General features: G+C 37.4%; 1 non-coding gene across 1 annotated transcript; it reads right to left on the reverse strand.

The window, feature by feature from the left end:
• Positions 1 to 8,163: 8,163 nt before the first annotated feature.
• Positions 8,164 to 8,272, reverse strand: LOC120852394. The gene has a single exon (XR_005718566.1). It is a non-coding gene; the product is annotated as a U6 spliceosomal RNA (small nuclear RNA).
• Positions 8,273 to 20,300: the final 12,028 nt, after the last annotated feature.

A 20,300-nucleotide genomic window follows, 5' to 3' on the forward strand; every position in this document is an offset into this window, starting at 1 on the left:
ACACAATATCATTTATACAAAGTAATGAGACAAGGGTCTTGGACCTGGGGGTGTCAGGCAACAAAACAGATCCTCTTAAATAATAGTATTTTTGAAAAGTGAAAGTGAAAGTCTCTCAGTCATGTATGGCTGTTTGCGATCCCATGGGCTGTAGCCTACCAGACTCCTCTGCCCATGGAATTCTCCAGGCTAGAATACTGGAATGGGTACCCATTTCCCCTTCTCCAGGGAATCTTCTCAACCCAGGAATTGAACCAGGGTCTCCTGTATTGCAGGCAGACTCTTTACCAGCTGAGATACAGGGAAGCCCCCTATAGTTATTATAGCCCCTACAGTTCTTGTTATGTGAACAGTTATTTTCTTATTATTTTCTTTCTTTTTTTTTTTTTCCAGATCACACCATGCCTGCACCCTCTTTGCCCTCCACCCCACTGCTTTCACGATCAGTGAGTGACATTGGTGGCGGCCTGGAGCAAGAATACTTACATTCTTGAACTCATCTTATCTGTGAATGCTTAAGTTCTTTAGGACAGAATAGTCAAATGTCAAATAGCTATTTCTAATTTCCATACTCAGTCTGGAGGCATTTTCTCAAGAATTTTTCAAGATGTAGGGCAATATCACCCTTTTTGGTTGCAGGTTGTGCAATGTGTTTCCACAGATTTAGTTTGCTAAGACATCTTCTAGGACTGGGCATGTCTAACATGAATAATATCCTAGGTGACCAATTCTTTGATGGAAGAGTTTATATAGATCGTTATTTCTCAAGTAGGTGCTATTGACATTTTGGGCAGTACAATTAACTTTGTGTGATTGCAGAATGTTGCAACATAATTAACATCCTGATTCCTACTCACTGAACTCAAATGATACCCTCTTGACTCAACTCCCCAAGTTACTATCTTCATACATTTCCAAATGTATGGAAATGAGTGGTGGGTTCTTTCTCCTACTTACTGCGAATAAATAGGTGAATTAATCTTGAAGTTAGGGGAAGGTCTTGAGAGGGGTCAGCATTTTAATACAATACTTTGGCCACCTCATGTGAAGAGTTGACTCATTGGAAAAGACCCTGATGCTAGGAGGGATTGGTGGCAGGAGGAGAAGGGGACAACAGAGGATGAGATGGCTGGATGGCATCACCGACTTGATGGACATGTTTGGGTGAACTCCAGAAGTTGGTGATGGACAGGGAGGCCTGGCGTACTGCAGTTCTTGGGGTCGCAAAGAGTCGGACACGACTGAGCGACTGAACTGAACTGAACTGAACATCTTCGATGGAAGCATAGCTAGATATTTATTGGTATAACAGATACATTTTTGAAAGAGGTTATATGATGGAAGAGTTTGAAAAAAATCAGTATTGCCAAATATTAAGGGTCTGATTTATTGGTAAGACCAACAATGTCTCCCTGCCAAGGAGGCATTTCCCCTTCCCCATCTAGGGAAGGGGAAAATTTTAGGACAGGTCTGTTAGCAAAAGTATGGTTTTATATGACTTTTGTGGTATATGAAGTATGTTTCATCTATTAAAATTCCAATAATCACATTTATCTTCTTTCCAAGGATATGAATGTTTCAAGTGATTACTGTGATTTTGGAATCTAGGCTGTTCATTTTGAAGGACCAATGTTTTGTCAGGAAAATTTTAAATTCCCTTAATTTCAAGTGTTCTATAATACACGTTTGAAGTTTAGTTATGAGATTCATGCATTTCAAATTCTTTATTGTTTACTGTATTTGAGCATCTCTGTTGGGGAATTGTCCTTGGAGAAAGAAAAGAAAAAGAAATCCTTTATTAAAATGGAAAAACATCCATGTTTATCAGCTGTATTTACTTGGAGACTGAGTATGGAAAGTTTTAATGTTGAAGAACTTTCTATCAAGTTTTTATGAGCAAGTGAAGCAAGTGAAATTGAGTTGTAACCACTATTATACTGGGATTCTGTTATATCAGTGGTTTTATTTCCACATTCTATGCTGTATATTAAAACTTACCTTTTCTTAATGGTAAATAGTTTCAGAATATCTTAGCAGTTAATAGCAAAAGTTTATAGAAAATCTTTCTCCCCTAGAATGATTGGCAAAATTAGTTTCATTATTATTAAATTTGTTCATTTAAAAAATGTTGGAATATTTGATGATGGTGGTATGAAGTAGGTATCAGCTTCAAATCTTCCCTTCTTCATTCCTTGGCAGAATTCCAATTGTATAAGCTTCTTATTTGTGGAATGTTTCACTTCCTGGCAAATTTAAATTGTCATTGAATGCTATTCTGTTGATGAAGGCCACCTGGAAATCATGCTCATTTCATGCTTAGGTGAATGGCTGCATTGCTGCTGCTGCTGTTCAGAGAGGAAGGAATTGGTGCTATGAGACCATTCTTTTAAAACCTGGGCCAGGGATATGACTGTGCTTTTCTTTCATTCTTCTCTTCTTTGATTTTATTCAAATGTACTTGCTTTTGGCTAACTGAATATTTTGGTAATTTTAATTTTAGTGTCAGAATCTTGGTTTAAACTAAATGATATAAATAACATGTAGCCAGAAATCTATTCAAAATATCAACTCATACTGAGAAAGATTATGACATTTTCTCTGTGTTGATTTTTGACTCTCTAGGACAAAGTGGTTCCTAGTTAGTAATGATGTTATTTGAGGAAGGATAATGCTTACTTTAGAGTTGATGAGTTAAAACACCAGTTAGATTTTAAAAAAATCTATTTTATTTAAAATAATATAATTTATATATTTATATTAATTAAAAACTGATACCTCTTTAGAATGGCATCATTTTCAGTGTTGTGGGATGATACCAATTTGAATGTACATTTCTAAAAATTCAGTGAGAAATACACTGAAGTTTATCCTTCTGTAGTCTAATTATATTTAGACATATGTAACAGGAAAAATAAAAATTTGCTTTTATGAATATTTCATAAAAGAAACAAACCAATGTGATGCTAGATATAAGGCTTGCTGTAACAAAATCTAACTTCAAGCCACACCTTGAATGATAAATCAGTTCAATTCAGTGGCTCAGTCATGTCCGACTCTTCGCAACCCCATGAACTGCAGCACACCAGGCCTCCCTATATATCACCAACTCCCGGAGTTTACTCAAACTCATGTCCGTCGAGTCAGTGATGCCATCCGGCCATCTCATCCTCTGTCGTACCCTTCTCCTCCTGCCCCCAATCCCTCCCAGCATCAGGGTCTTTTCCAATGAGTCAACTCTTTGCATGAGGTGGCCAAAGTATTGGAGTTTCAACTTCAGCATCAGTCCTTCCAATGAACACCCAGGACTGATCTCCTTTAGAATGGACTGGTTGGGTCTCCTTGCAGTCCAAGGGACTCTCAAGAGTCTTCTGCAACACCACAGTTCAAAAGCATCAATTCTTCAGCACTAGGCTTTCTTCACAGTCCAAATCTCACATCCACACATGAGCACTGGAAAAACCATAGCCTTGACTAGACGGACCTTTGTTGGCAAAGTAATGTCTGTCTCTGCTTTTGAATATGCTATCTAGGTTGGTCATAACTTTCCTTCCAAGGAGTAAGCGTCTTTTAATTTCATGGCTGTAGTCTCCATCTGCAGTGATTTTAGAGCCCCCCAAAATAAAGTCTGACACTGTTTCCACTGTTTCCCCATCTATTTCCCATGAAGTAATGGGACCAGATGCCATGATCTTCGTTTTCTGAATGTTGAGCTTTAAGCCAACTTTTTCACTCTCCTCTTTCACTTTCATCAAGAGGCTTTTTAGTTCCTCTTCACTTTCTGCAATAAGGGTGGTGTCATCTGCATATATGAGGTTATTGATATTTCTCCCAGCAATCTTGATTCCAGCTTGTGCTTCTTTCAGCCCAGCGTTTCTCATGATGTACTCTGCATAGAAATTAAATAAGCAGGGTGACAATATACAGTCTTGACATATTCTTTTTAAATAGAACTTAGTAATTTGTCATCAAGTGCAAAATTTTATCCAATGTAGTATAAGTAGGAAAGAAACAAAGTTTGAACTCTTTGTTCAGGACTAAAATGAATCTTAATTTTAAGACTTATTATCAAAACTGACAAATTAGTAAACTTTTGACCTGACAAGAATGAAAAGCTTATTAAATAATCCTCTTGAAATTTCATTCCAAAGTTTTGGAATATTATTACATCAGCCATGGCTTAAGAACGGGGTGCCTCCAGGAAGCAACTCAATGTTCCTTTGTATTGGTGAGAAATAAAGATTCACAGACAGCACTGATAAGTACTTGCATTTTATTTCCAAGTTCAAAATTTGTTTTTTCCCTATATTTACCTAAAATAATAATTTTGAAATTAATGTTTGCCTTCTTGTTTTGTGGCTCAAGCTAGTGATATAGCCACTAAGCTTTCTTTTTCTTCCCAAAATGCTACTCAATAATGCAGAATAATGATAATTAATACTTATCAAGTAGCTAAGATAGGCCAGGGAATATTTTAAGTATTTAATGAGAATTAAATCACTAAGTATCCCTGTTATACCTATGAGGTATATATTAATATCATCCCTGCAATGATAAAATGTTTTATCATGTACAAATGAGAAAACTGGGGTAAATGAGTAACTTTCCTGAGATCGTGAAGGAGTAAATGGCAGAATTTGAGTTTAAATTTAAACCAATAGTCTTAACTGCCATTCCATAGTGTCTCTCCAGGAAAGAAAAACCCGTAATCAAGCTGAAAATTAAATGGAGAACCATCAGTAGACAGGACACTTAGATAAAATGAAAAATGTGAATACAAGTTTAATGTCAGTGGGAAACAAATAAAGAAAACAGTGTCTCAGAGGACACTAGAGGCAGAACAGATACCAATTATTGAGAACACCAGTGGCAGAGATGGAGCAGTGTCTCAAAAGGTGCCTAGCTTTACAATGAAAGATTATTGAAAGTTTTAAACTCAGATGTGTTAGCAAAGCCCTATCCTATTTTGTTCAATCATTTTCACAGAAAGAGTGACTAATGGAATGATTAATATTTAATCCCAGGCTAAAACTAGACACAGATATTTTTAAGAAGTGTAATGATATATAGATGAATGGGAAGGACTTCAGGTTTGGGTATGAACACAATAGAATAAACCTCTTTTTATTTATTTATTTATTTATTTTTTTGCCCAGTCTATCTAATTCTTCCCATTGCTGATATGTAAATAAACTACATGTGACATGCCTGATCAGCATACCTAGAAACTTTCATGTGATATTCAATTAGGGAACATATCCATATAATATATCCAAACAGTATACCATATAACATCTCAATAGTGTACAAAGAACTCTATCATACAACAAGCCCAAGCAATACAGAAAGCCCTGTTGCATGACATACTCAACTAAGGTACATTTATTTTTGTTCAGTTGCTCAGTCGTTTCCAACTCTTTGTGAGCTCGTAGACTATAGCACACCAGGCTTCCCTCCTTCACTATCTCCCAGAATTTGCTCAAACTCATGTCCATTGAGTCAGTCATGCCATCCAACCATCTTATCCTCTGTCGTCCCCTTCTCCTCCTGCCCTCAATCTTCCCCAGCATCAGGATTTTTCCCCAATGAGTCAGCTCTTTGCATCAGGTGGCCAAAATATTGGAGCTTCAGCATCAATCTTTTCAATGAATATTAAGAGTTGATTTCCTTTAGCATTAACTGGTTTGATCTCCATGCTGTCCAAAGGACTCTCAAGAATCTTCTCTAGTACCACAGTTGGCAAGCATCAGTTCTTCAGTGATCAGACTTCTTTATGGTCCAATTCTCTCATCCATACTATGACTACTATACCTTGACTATACGGACCTTTGTTAGCAAAGTGATGTTTCTGCTTTTTTAAAAATTAATTAATTTTAATTGGAGGATAATTAATTTATAATATTGTGATGATTTTTCCCATACATTGACATGAATAAGCCACAGGTGCACATTTGTTCCCCCATTTGACCCCCTTCCCATCTCCCTTCCCATCTCATCCTTCTGAGTTGTCCCAGAGTACTGACTTTGAGTGCTCAAACTTGCATTGGTCATTTGTTTTACATATGGTAATATACATGTTTCAATTCCATTGTCTCAAATCATTCCACCCTCGCCTTCTTCCACAGAGTCCAAAAGTCTGTTCTTTACATCTGTGTCACTTTTGCTGCCTTGCATGTAGGATCATTGTTACCATCTTTCTAAATTCCATATATATACTTTAATATACAGTATTTGTGTTTCTCTTTCTGACTTACTTCACTTTGTATAATAGGCTCCAGTTTCACCCATCCCATTAGAAATGACTGAAATGTATTCCTTTTTGTAGATGAGTAATATCACTGCAGATGGTGACTGCAGCCATGAAATTAAAAGATGCTTGCTCCTTGGAAGAAAAACTATGACCAACCTAGACAGCATATTAAAAAGCAGAGACATTACTTTCCCAACAAAGGTCTGTCTAATCAAAGCTATGGTTTTCCAGTGGTCATGTATGGATGTGAGAGTTGGACTATAAAGCTGAGCACTGAAGAATTGATGCTTTTGAACTGTGGTGTTGAAGACTTTTGAGAATCCCTTGGACAGCAAGGAGAGCTAACCAGTCCTTTCTAAAGGAAATAGATACTAAATATTCATTGGAAGGACTGATGCTGAAGCTGAAACTCCAATACTTTGGCCACCTGATGCGAAGAACTGACTCATTTGAAAAGACCCTGATGGTGGGAAAGATTGAAGGTGATATGAGAAGGGGATGACAGAGGATGAGATAGTTGGATGGCATCACCAACTCAATGGACATGAATTTGAGTGAACTCCAGGAGTTGGTGATGGACAGGGAGGCCTGGCGTGCTGCAGTCCATGGGGTCGCAAAGAGTGGGACATGACTGAACGACTGAGATGAACTGAATTGAATATTCCATTGTGTGTATATACACAACTTCCTTATCCATTCTTCTGCCTCTGGACATCTAGGTTGCTTCCATGTCCTAGTTATTGTAAACAGTGTTGCAATGAAAATTGGGGTACATGTGCCTCTTTCAATCTGGTTTCCTCAGTTTGTATGCCAGGCAGTGGGATTGCTGGGTCATATGGCAGTTCTATTGCCAGTTTTTAAGCAAATCTCTGCACTGTTCTCCATAGTGGCTGAACCAGTTTGCATTCTCACCAACAGCGTAAGAGGGTTCCGTTTTCTCAACACCCTCTTCCAGCATTTATTTGTTTGTACACATTTTGATGGTGGCCATCCTCACTGGTGTGAATGGTAGCTCATTGTGCTTTTGATTTGCATTTCTCTAATAATGAATGATGTGGAGCATCTTTTAATGTGTTTATTAGCCATCTGTAAGTGTCAGACTTTATTTTTTTGGGCTCCAAAATCACTGCAGATGGTGACTGCAGCCATGAAATTAAAAGACACTAACTCCTTGGAATGAAGGCTATGATCAACCTAGACAGCATATTCAAAAGCAGAGACATTACTTTGCCAACAAAGGTCCATTTAGTCAAGGCTATGGTTTTTCCAGTAGTCATGTATAGATGTGAGAGTTGGACTGTGAAGAAAGCTGAGCGCCAAAGAATTGATGCTTTTGAACTGTTGTGTTGGAGAAGATTCTGGAGAGTCCCTTGGACTGCAAGGAGATCCAACCAGTCCATTCTAAAGGAGATCAGTGCTGGGTGTTCTTTGGAAGGACTGATGCTAAAGCTGAAACTCCAGTACTTTGGCCACCTCATGCAAAGAGGTGACTCATTGGAAAAGACTCTGATGCTGGGAGGGATTGGGGGCAGGAGGAGAAGGGTACGACAGAGGATGAGATGGCTCGATGGCATCACTGACTCAATGGATGTGAGTTTGAGTGAACTCCGGGAGATGGTGATGGACAGGGAGGCCTGGCGTGCTGCAATTCATGGGGGTCACAAAGAGTCAGACAAGACTGAGTGATTGAACTGAACTGAACTGATGCCTTCTTCGGATAAATGTCTGTTTAGTTCTTTTGCCCACTTTTTGATTGGGTTGTTCATTTTTCTGGTATGGAGCTACGTGAGCTACTTGTATATTTTGGAGATTAATTCTTTGTCAGTTGTTTCATTGGCTATTATTTTCTCCTATTCTAAAGGCTGCCTTTTCACCTTGCTTACAGTTTCCTTAATTGTGCAAAAGCTTTTATGTTTAAAAATATGATAGACTTCATGAATTTGCATATCATCCTTGCACAATGGGCATGCTAAACTTCTCTGTATCATTCCAATTTTTTAGTATATGTGCTGCTGAAGTGAGCATGATATCTCTGCTTTTCAATACGTTGTCTAGGTTTGTCATAGCTTTTCTTCTAAGGAGCAAGCATCTTTTAATTTCATGGTTGCAGTCCCCATCCACAGTGATTTTGGAGAAAGTTTCTTTTAATTTCATTGCTGTTCACAATGATTTTGGAGCCCAGGAAAATAAAAATTCTATCCTGTTTATATTGTTTCCCCATCTATTTGCTATGAAATGATGGGACTTGATGGCATGATCTTAGTTTTTAAATATTCAGTTTTAAACCAGCTTTTTTCACTGTACTTTTTCATCTTCATCAAGAGGCTCTTTGGCTCCTCTTTGCTTTCTGCCATAAGGGTGGTGTCATCTGCATATCTGAGGTTATTGATATTTTTCCTGGCAATCTCGATTCCAGCTTGTGCTTCATATAGTCCAGCATTTCTCATGATATGCTCTGCATATAAGCTAAATAAGCAGGGTGACACTATACAGCCTTGATGTATTCTTTTCCCAAATTTGAACCAATCTGTTGTTCCATGTCTGGTTCTAACTGTTGCTTCTTGACCTACATACAGGTTTCTTAGGAGACAGATAAGCTGGTATGGTTTTCCATCTCTTTAAGGATTTTTCATAGTTTGTTGTGATCCACATAGTCAAAGGCTATAGCATAGTCAATGAAGCAGAAGTAGATGTTTTTCTGGAATTTCCTTCTTTTTCTATGAGCCCACTGATGTGATCACTGGCCCCTCTGCTTTTTCTAATCCTACTTGTACATATGGAACTTCTCAGTTCACATATTGTTGAATTCTAACTTTAAGAATTTTGAGCATTACCTTGCTAGAATGTGGAATGAATGTAATTGTGTAGTAGTTTGAACATTCTTTGATATTGCCCTTCTTTGGGATTGGAATGAAAACTGACCTTTTCCAGTCCTGTGGCCACTGCTGAGTTCTCCCAATTTGCTGGCATGTTGAGTTCAGCATTTTAACAGCAACAACTTTCAAGATTTAACACAGCTCAGTGGGAATTCCATCACCTCCACTAACTTTGTTCATAGTAATGCTTCCTAAGACCCTCTTGACTTCACTTTCCAGAATGTCTGGCTCTAGATGAGTGACAACACCATTGTGGTTATCTAGGTCATTAACCTTTTTTGGTGTAGTTCTGTGTATTCTTGCCACCTCTTCTTAGTATCTTCTGCTTTTGTTAGGTCCTCACCTTCTTGATTTTTTTCTTGGGGATGATTTTGTTCACTACCTCCTCTACAATGTTATGGACCTCTGTCCACAGTTCTTCAGGTACTCTGTCCATCAGATCTAATCCTTTGAATCTGTTTGTCACTTGTACTGTATAATCATAAGGGATTTTATTTAGGTCATACCTGAATGGCCCAGTAGTTTTTCTTAATTTCTTCTATGTAAGCCTGAATTTCACAGTAGGGAGTTCATGATCTGAGTGGCAGTCAGCACCCAGTCTTGCCTTTGCTGTCTATATATAGCTTCTCCATCTTCAACTGCAAAGAATAAAATCAATCTGATTTCAATACTGACCATCTGATGATGCCCATGTGCAGTCATCTCTTGTGTTGTTGGAAGAGGGTATTTGCTATGACCAGTGTGTTCTTTTGGTAAAACTCTGTTAGCCTTTGCCTTGCTTCATTGTGTACTGTAAAACCAAACTTGCCTGTTACTCAGGTATCTCTTGACTTTCTACTTTTGCTTTCTAGTCCCCTATGATGAAAGGACTTTTTTTTTTTTTTGGTGTTAGTTCTAGAAGGTCTTATAGGTCTTCATAGAACCATTCCACTTCAGCTTCTTTGGCATTAATTGCTGGGGCATAGATTTGGATTACTGTGATGTTGAATGATTTGCCTTGGCAATGAACCAAGGTCATTCTGTCATTTTTGAGACTGCACCCAAGTACTGCATTTCAGACTCTTTTGTTGACTATGAGGGCTATTCCATTTCTTGTAAGGGATTGTTACTCACAGTAGGATATATAATGGTCATCCAAATTTAATTGCCCATTGCTGCCCATTTTATTTCAAGAATTCCTAAAATGTCAATGTTTAATCTTGCTCTCTCCTGTTTGACCCCTTCCATGTTATTACCTTGATTCATGGTCCTAATATTCAAGGTTCTTATGCAATATTGTTCTTTACAGCATTGGACTTTACTTTCACCACCAGACACATCCAAAACTGGTGTTTCAGCTTTGTCTCAGCCTCTTTATTCTTTCTGGAGCTGTTTTTTTCAGATCCTCCCTAGTAGCATATTGGATACCTATAGACCCGTGGATTCATCTTTCAGTGTCATGGGGGAACAGAGACATTACTTTGCCAACAAAGGTCTGTCTAGTCAAGGCTATGGTTTTTCCAATAGTCATGTATGGATGTGAGAGTTGGACTGTGAAGAAAGCTGATCACCGAGAATTGAAGCTTTTGAAATGTAGTGTTGGAGAAGACTCTGGAGAGTCCCTTGGACTGCAAGGAGATCCAACCAGTCCATTCTAAAGATCTGCCCTGGGTGTTCTTTGGAAGGACTGATGCTAAAGCTGAAACTCCAGTACTTTGGCCACCTCATCCAAAGAGGTGACTCATTGGAAAAGACTCTGATGCTGGGAGGGATTGGGGGCAGGAGGAGAAGGGGATGACAGAGGATGAGATGGCTGGATGGCATCACCGACTCGATGGACATGAATTTGAGTGAACTCCGGGAGATGGTGATGGACAGGGAGACCTGGCGTGCTGCAATTCATGGGGTCACAAAGAGTTGGACACGACTGAACAACTTAACTGAAATGAGCTGATGGAGTTCTCAAGGCAATAATGCTGAAGTGGTTTGCCATTCCATTTTCCAGTGAACCACACTTTGTCAGAATTCTCCACCATGACTCATCTGTTTTAGGTAGCCCTACATGGCATGGGTCATAGTTTCACTGAGTTATAGAAGACTGTGATCATTGTGATCACTTTGGTTAGTTTTCTGTGATTGTGGTTTTCATTCTGTCTGCCCTTTGATGGATAGGACTAAGAGGCTTGTGCAAGCTTTCTAATGAGAGGGACTTCTATGAGGAAAGCTGGTCTTTCTCTGGTGGATAGGGCTAAGTTCAATAAATCTGTAATCCAATATTCTGCTAATGGAAAGGGCTATGCTCACTCCCTGTAGTTTGTCCTGAGGCAGCCTAGTCCTAGAGTCTGTAGTCTCTATGGTAAGTCTATTGTCTCTATGATAGGCCTAATGGTAATTTCCTCCAAGACAACCTATGCCAACACACTGCACATCCCAGGACAACTTCTGCCAGTGACGCTAACCCTTCTTTTCCTATGTAAAAGTGCTTTCCACTACATTTTAGGAAATCAAAAGATCAACCTCAATTTCCATGTCCTTTTGTTGAGAATGCCCTATGGAGTTTTCTACATACCTTAGTTGAGTATATGAATACATAGAAATCTCCATATGACATTCTCAACCAACAGTAGAAATGTTTCACCCTGGCTTAGTAACAGTAGTGAACCATTAATATTGATGTTGATTAGTCTCTAAGTCTGTGTCCAACTGTTTTGTGACCCCATGGACAGTAGCCCAGCCTGCCAGTTTCTTCTGTCTGTGGTATCTCCCAGATAAGAACACTTGGAATGTGTTGCCATTTCCAGGCGATCTTTCTTACCAGGGATCGAGTCCATGTCTCCTGCATTGGCAGGCCAATTCTTTACCACTGAGCCACCTGGAAAGCCCCAGGAAGCCATTTCACCTAAATCTAACGGAGAACAAGAGTGAGTGGTCATCAAATGGGGAAGATTAGCTGGTTAGAACAGCATGACAGAAGGGTAGCCTTGTGGAAGAGAGTGCAGCCAATCCATAATGATGTCGAAAGGGGAAAAACACCAAGAGAATGAATACCCTAACTTCTTTCACCTTTTACTCTTAATATCTTGTAGGTTCCTCCCATTGGCTAACCTGTCAGAAGTTAAACGTCAAGGGAGTCCGCAAGTCCATGGAGATCTAAACTGGGAGCAAAATAAAATAAGATGTAAAAGGATGAAAATATATCTAGGTGGAAAAAAAAAAGAAGATATCCAGTACATTACATCAATAAAATGTGTACAGTTCATCATAATGTGTCATATTTGGACAGAAAAAGTACTTTTGGAAATGTCCCATGTATCATCATCAACCCTTTTTGGTGTTTTATGCTGGCTGTAGCTTAATTATCTGGTAACTTAAGGATATGTGTGAGAGTATTACTTTTTTTAGATATTCGGGAACTACTTACAGAGCAATGAGCAAGTAGTACTTAGACAACATGGCGAATGATAAAGGGTGTGTTATTTTAAGCCTGTGGGGAAACTGACAAATGCCTAAAACATAGGCATTAAAATCTCTGCAAGGATGAGGGAGACAGGATACTTAGCTCCCTGAGAGACATTGGTGTATGATCTACTGGTGAAGACAAAGGAGTCTTCCTAAGATGTAGGGAAAAAAAAAACAAAAACAAAAAAACAAAACCTCTCCAGGCATCAAGATAAAGACCCTGGCCATTGGAAGTTGGCCAGATCACATGAAGTTTGAAGAATGGGGGTAGGACACTCTGGTGTCTGCTGCTTCTGGCTGACATGCCACAAGTACACAATCACCAGTTACAGAGTTGAACATGTATGTACTGCTTGATATTTAAAATTAGCTTTAGAGAATATGGGTATTGAATAAATTCTTAAAAGTCCTATCTAATTGTAGTGACAGCAAACATCGTAATGTCTATTATTATTTCAGGCAATTAGAAAAAAAATGTTTTGCAAGTATTTGATTCATGTTTCTTTTTAATGTTTTGGACAGTTTTTAATTTTAAAATAAACACATTCAGATGCATCATTTTCTGTATTTTGACACATTGGACTTAAACAATCTGTTTACCAATGTGCCTCGAAGAAACTGGTGTTATGAAACCTCAGAACAAAAATTTCCTTTAAATTTCCATGCATCAATCTGAATTGATAGAAACACGCCCTTGATTAGGAATTGTTGGATCTGTTGTGTTTTCATGTGTTTGTTGTAAATGCAGGCACATGAATGCCTATTCCCATAAAATTGTACACTTGGTTATCACATTTTACTAAGGCTTCTCCATGCTCAGCACAAACCCAGATAGGGTTCACAGGCACCCTTGTTCCTTATACCCTCACCTCCATGTGGATAAATGTATGACATGTTTCACTAGTCATCATAAGACTAGTGTTTGTTTAATTCTTCCTTTGCATGTTTAAATGTTTGTGTTTAGACTTTTAAATTATTGTAGTAAGTTTGATTGCTTTTTTTTTAATACTGTGTTTTAAAAAGGCACAAATGAGTTGAAAATCATACTGTTAATCAAACACTCAATAAATATGTATGGAGTGCAAATTATGTAGAAGCAGTTGGTCTAGTGCTTGGGATACCTTGATGAACAAACAGGGTGAAGATCTCTGACCTGCTGCTTACATTTAAGCAGTGAGAATAAACCAACAAATCATAAATACATATAATATGTCAGAAGGTGCTATAGAAAAATGGGAAAGGAGAACAAAGTAAGCAAGGTTAGAAATGCTGGCATCAGAGAATATAGTATTAAGAGATCAAATTAGGCCTTATAGAAAAGAGAAAAATTGTGCAAAGACATTAAGAAAGTCAGGAAGTTAAGCTTGTAGTCATATGAGGGGAAATCATTTTAGGCAGAGGTAGTAAATAGTGCAAAGATTGAAGACGGGCATAAATTAAAAAAAAAATATATATATATATATATATAAATTGTCTAGTTGAAAGGATCATTCCAGTTCTCTTTAAGAAGAGACTATGAGAATCAAGGGCAGAAGCATGTGAGCTAGTTAAAAAGTGATTGAAATAATCTAAAAAGATGCTGAGAACTTCGATTAATTTAAAATAAATGTTGATTTCTAGGGGGAAAAAAATAAGGACAATTTTTCCATGAGTCAGTTCAGTTAACTAGTCCTAATATAAACTTAGCATAATAACATCAGCTAATGTTGATTTCATTTATTGACTGGGGTTTATAAAATGGAATCAAAGCTCTGAATGCCTCATCCAGCACCCAAGATAGAAAAGTGTGATGGTGGCTGTTTTTCATCAGGGTATGGTAGTAAGAATTGCCAAATTAGTAACTTAGAGTGGATTTTGCAAATTAATGAACTTCATTTTGAAACAAAGTAATTAAGTATACTATATGGGTCTATTCTTTTCTCTGAAACTGAGAAACAAACTCTGCAATCATGCATAGAAATCTTTCCAGCACTTTTCTGAGATTTTTTTTTTTTTCTTTTTGAGTTTTCTTTTTGTCACTGCTTTGATGAAGGGTTGTCCAACTTGCAAGTGTGTGTTGAGGGAAGGAAAAACAGACTCTCAATTACTAAGAAGTACATTTCTGCTTCATAAGAATTCTTCCTCAGTGGGAAGACACTTTGTATCTTCAACAGAAAATATATTTTGTTTATCAGCTTCCATGGGCTATTTATATTAAAAAAATAATAAGTATTCACAAAGAAATTGTCAGTTCTTAAAAGAAAAAAATATTGAATATGTCCTGCTCTGTGACACAAATTCAATTAACTTCTAAAAGTAAAGACAAAAACTTCATCTAAATGAAAAGCCTCCCAAATAATTCTTAAATCCTAAATCATTTCAGTGATTTCAGAATATTTAGAAAATGATAGCAATGCTTAAAATCATTATAGAAGCTTAAACACTGTGGCTAAGCTGTACATAAAGAAAACTTTATAAGGATAAGAGTTTTCCTACTAAAAGATAATGAATATAAATGAATTATAATATTGATTCAAGAGATCATATTAAAAGATAAAACAAAACCTGTATAAAACAGGAGGAAGAAAAGAAAAAAGAAAGATAAGTTAGTCCTACAAATAAATTAATTAAAAATATAAAGCTAAGTCCTAAAATAAAATTTTAACAGACAAATGAAGCACATATGCCACTAATTATTCTAATTAAAAAATTGCATGTGGATGGAATAAAAATACACAAAATTAGAAAATCAGAAAATTATAAGTGAGAAAAGAATTATAATAACAACTATTGATGAATTAGAATAAATACAGAGATTGTGTTTTATAATTAGGCTAACATTTTTCAAAATCTGAATTACATGAAATATTTTCTAGAAATATAGAGAAAACTTTTTGATAAAAATCCCAAAATAGCCAATAATTAAGAAAGTTGCCAAATAACTAATTTCCTTCTCCACAAAGGATAAGCCAACATAATTTCATGTGGAAAATAGTTCATATTCCATTTAAAATAAACACAGATATACAGAAAGAAAATTTTTCTCAATTTCTTTTACACCAGTTAGCATAACACTTTGGAGAAGGCAATGACACCCCACTCCAGTACTTTTGCCTGGAAAATCCCATGGAAGGAGAAGCCTGGTAGGCTGCAGTCCATGGGGTCGCTAAGAGTCAGACATGACTGAGCGACTTCACTTTCACTTTCCACTTTCATGCAGTGGAGAAGGAAATGGCAACCCACTCCAGTGTTCTTGCCTGGAGAATCCCAGGGACAGGGGAGCCTGGTGGGCTGCAGTCTATGGGATCGCACAGAGTTGGACACGACTGAAGCGACTTAGCAAGAGCAACAGCAGCAGAAGCAGCAGCAGCAGCAGCAGCATAACACTTAAGTCTAAGCCTAGCATAATAATAAACCAACATCAATATCATCTGTGCCTATAGTTAGATAATCCATTAAAATAAAATGGTTAGGATTAAACCTAACTGATGAGCCCTATCACAGTACTTCACTGAAAACTCAACATTTTACTGAGGGAAATAAAATAGGAATTGTGCAAATGAAGAGATAAATAGTACATTCCTGTGGGAGTGCCCACTATAAAAATGGTGTTGGGTTTTCTTATATTTTACTATAAAAACAACTGGGGACTTTACCCCAAATAATTATGAAATATTTATAAGTACAAATGCATGAGAACTGTCAGAAAATATTTGAAATAAAAAATTATAAAGAGTAAATGCTAGCTTTCCAAGGTATCAAAATATGCTTTAAAACCACAATAAATGTATAGGAAGGAATGCTGTTGGTGCTAAAGTAAACAGGTGGATCAGTAAATCAGATGTGAAAACAAAAATACAAATTTATATTTATGTAAACTTTGCTGCATAAAGTAAATGGAATTTAAAATTAGGGGTTAAAAAAAGAGTTATTCAATAAACAGTGACAAGATTTTTGGCTTGGTATTTTTGGGGAGAAAGCACAATTGATCCTGATTATTTATCTTACCTTTGAATATGTTTGAATTTAATATAGATTTAAACATGAAGTAAAAATATACCTATACTAAATTATTTAGATGAATAACTAAAAATCTTTAGATTCTAATCCATAAAAGGGAAGATTAATAGAATTTCATTATTTAAAAAAATTACATGGGGAATATATATAATGTAGAAGGTAAAAACAGGACATATCACAGTCTTGTAAAAAAATTTGCTATATGTTTCATAATCAGGTAATTCATATTTTATTTGAATATTTGCAATACTTTCTCTCATATGTCTCCCACATACTTGGAGAAAAATTCCCTAAGCAGTACACTGTGGACCCTTGATGTCTCATGATGAATTTATAGAAGGCCTGAGATAAATCAATTTGAACACTGGGAAGGGTATGGAGTATCTGACTGCAACGGGTCTCGTATTTTAGCCCACTGTGCCATGAGTATTGTGATCTCTTTGTGTGACATGATGTGAAAAAGATTACAGAAAACTGAAAACTGTAGGATTGGATAAAAGTCTTTAAACACAGCCTGGGATGTGTAGATTTAAGAAACACATGATCCCAAACTGAAGAACACACAAACAGAAAGATGTCTCATGTCTATGAATTGGGAGAATTAATATTGTTAAAATATTCATACTAGCTAAAATGACCTACAAATCAATGCAGTTTCTATTAAGATTCCAATAGTGGAGGTTCAGATCAAGATGGGTTGGTGCAGAAAAATCCTGAACCCATCTCCTCCCATGGACATTTTAAGCTACATTTACATATAAAATAATTTCTCCTGAAGAAAAACAGTGTTGATTGAACATCTTCTATGCAACAACCCATGGAGGGATCACATAGAGATAAAGATGGATAGTGATGGAGACGCAAACTTGATGGTAACCCCATGGCTGTCACAGCAACCTGCAGTATGAAGTGGTATCACTGAGAGACTTTCACACAGACTCATCTACCTTGAGGTACAGAAAAAACTCAGCAGTTTACAGAGCATCTAGTCTACATGTTAAGGAAACCCATTTACTAAACCTAGAGCATCTGCCCGGAGAAGGCGATGGCACCCCACTCCAGTATGCTTGCCTGGAAAATCCCATGGATGGAGGAGCCTGGTAGGCTGCGGTCCATGGGGTAGCGAAGAGTCAGACACGACTGAGCGACTTCCCTTTCACTTTTCACTTTCATGCATTGGAGAAGGAAATGGCAACCCACTCCAGTGTTCTTGCCTGGAGAATCCCAGGGATGGGGGAGCCTGGTGGGCTGCCATCTACGGGGTCGCACAGAGTCGGACATGACTGAAATGACTTAGCAGCAGAGCATCTGCCAACCAGATTTGAGAAATAGCTGGAACTCTCCCTGGGGTTGGGGCAGTGCAGAAAAGTATTTTTTATTGCATTCTTTAACCTTGGAAGCAGTCAGGAACACCATCCAGGCACTCTACCAGCCTGACAGGCTGCCCCAGAACACCCCAGGCTCATATTATACACTAGCTATAGCCATCCCTCCAAAGCAGTCCTGGTGTGACATGCCCTGGGATCCCCTAGCACACACCAACTCTAGTTCCAGCTGGCCTGTCAAAGCTGCATAACACCCACAGTCTACACAAGTGATGCTCCTACACAAAGCCACAGCTTCAAGACCTGGGGCAGTGGCTGTTTTGCCTAATCTGTACAAACAAACACGGGAAGTAAAACAAAATGAAGAGACAGAAAAATATGTTCCAAATGAAAGAACACAATGAAACCTCCAGGTGGAGGGTGGGAAGGAAAACAATGAAAAAGAGATAAGTAATTCACTTCATAGAGAATTCAAAGTAATGGTCATAAGGATGCTGATCAAATTTGGAAAAAGAATGAAAAAACATGGAACATCTATGAAGAGTTAGAAAATATAAGAAAGAACCTGTGAAACTGGACCTTATCCCACTCCATAAATAAGTATTAATTCAAAATGGATTAAAGATATAAATGTAGACCTGAAACTGTAAACTTCCTAGAAGAAAATGTAGGAAAAATCTTCTTGATATTGGTTAATAGTATTTGCATATAATGTCAAATGTATAGTCAAGAAAAACAAAAATAGACAAGTGGGGGTTCATCAAACTAAAAATATCTGCACAGCAAAAGGAAGAATCAACAGAGTGATGAGGCAACCTATGCAATTGGAGAAATTATCTGTAAATCATGCATCTAAAAAGAGGTTAGCATCCAAAATTAATAAGAAATTCAAACAACTGAAGAACAAAACAATAGGTAACCTTCTAAAATGTGGGCAATGTCCCTCAATAGATATTTTTCAAAAGAAAACATACCAATGCTCAATATTATTAATCATCAGGTCAATGTACATCAAGGGGCTTTCCTCATGGTTCAGATGGTAAAGAATCTGCCAGCAATGCAGGGGACCCAGCTTAGATCCCTGGGTCAGGAAGACCCCCTGGAGAAGAGAATGGCTACCCACTCTAGTGATCTTGCCTGGAGAATTCCATGGACAGAGGAGCCTGGCAGGCTATACAGTTCATGGGACCGCAAAGAGTCAGACATGATTGAGCAACTAAATGTATATAAGACCATGAAGACATATTATCACATATGTGTTAGAATATTTTATTGAAAAGAAAACAGGTAACAAATATTGGCAGAGATGTGGAGAAAAAGAACCTTTGTGTATTCTTAGTGGGAATGAAAATAAGTATAGCCATTATGAAAATCAATATGGAGGTTTCCCAAAAAAAATCTTCATATATCCAAAGCATTCCAAAATCAGTATCTTGAAATCAGGACTCTCTTGTTCCTTCCAGCAATATTTATAATAGCCAAGTTATAGAATCAATTTAAGTGTCCATCTAAGGATAAGTGGATAAAACATATATATATATATATATAATGTATACTGTGCATGTACATAATATGTAATATATATATGTAGCATATATATAAAGAAATATTATTTAGTCATAAAAACAAGGAAATCCTGCCACCTCTGGAAACATGGATGAATCTGGAGGATTTATGCTAAGCGAAATAACCTAGATGCAGAAAAACAAATACTACATGTTCTACTTATAAGTGGCATATTAAAAAAATCAAACTCATAGAAGCAGAAAATAGAAGTATGGTTTCTTGGTATTGAGAGTAGGGGGAAATGAGGAGATGTTGGTCCAAAAGTGCAGTATTTCAGTTACTTAATGATTAGTTAGCTGGTTTTAGAAAAGGCAGAGGAACCAGAGATCATTGCCAACATCCGCTGGATCATCGAAAAAGCAAGAGAGTTTCAGAAAAACATCTATTTCTGTTTTATTGACTATGCCAAAGCCTTTGACTGTGTGGATCACAATGAACTGTGGAAAATTCTCAAAGAGATTAGAATACCAGACCATCTGACCTGCCTCTTGAGAAAACTATATGCAGGTCAGGAAGCAACAATTAGAACTGGACATGGAACAACAGACTGGTTCCAAATAGGAAAAGGAGTACATCAAGGCTGTATACTGTCACCCTGCTTATTTAACTTCTATGCAGAGTACATCATGAGAAACGCTGGGCTAGAAGAAGCACAAGCTGGAATCAAGATTGCCAGGAGAAATATCAATAACATGAGATATGCAGATGACACCACCCTTAAGGCAGAAAGTGAAGAGGAACTAAGAAGCCTCTTGATGAAAGTGAAAGTGGAGAGTGAAAAGGTTCGCTTAAAACTCAACATTCAGAAAACGAAGATCATGGCATCTGGTCCCATTACTTCATGGGAAA

This window comes from Oryx dammah, unplaced genomic scaffold, assembly GCF_014754425.2.
Source record: "Oryx dammah isolate SB20612 unplaced genomic scaffold, SCBI_Odam_1.1 HiC_scaffold_25, whole genome shotgun sequence".
NCBI classification, from domain to species: Eukaryota; Metazoa; Chordata; class Mammalia; order Artiodactyla; family Bovidae; genus Oryx; species Oryx dammah.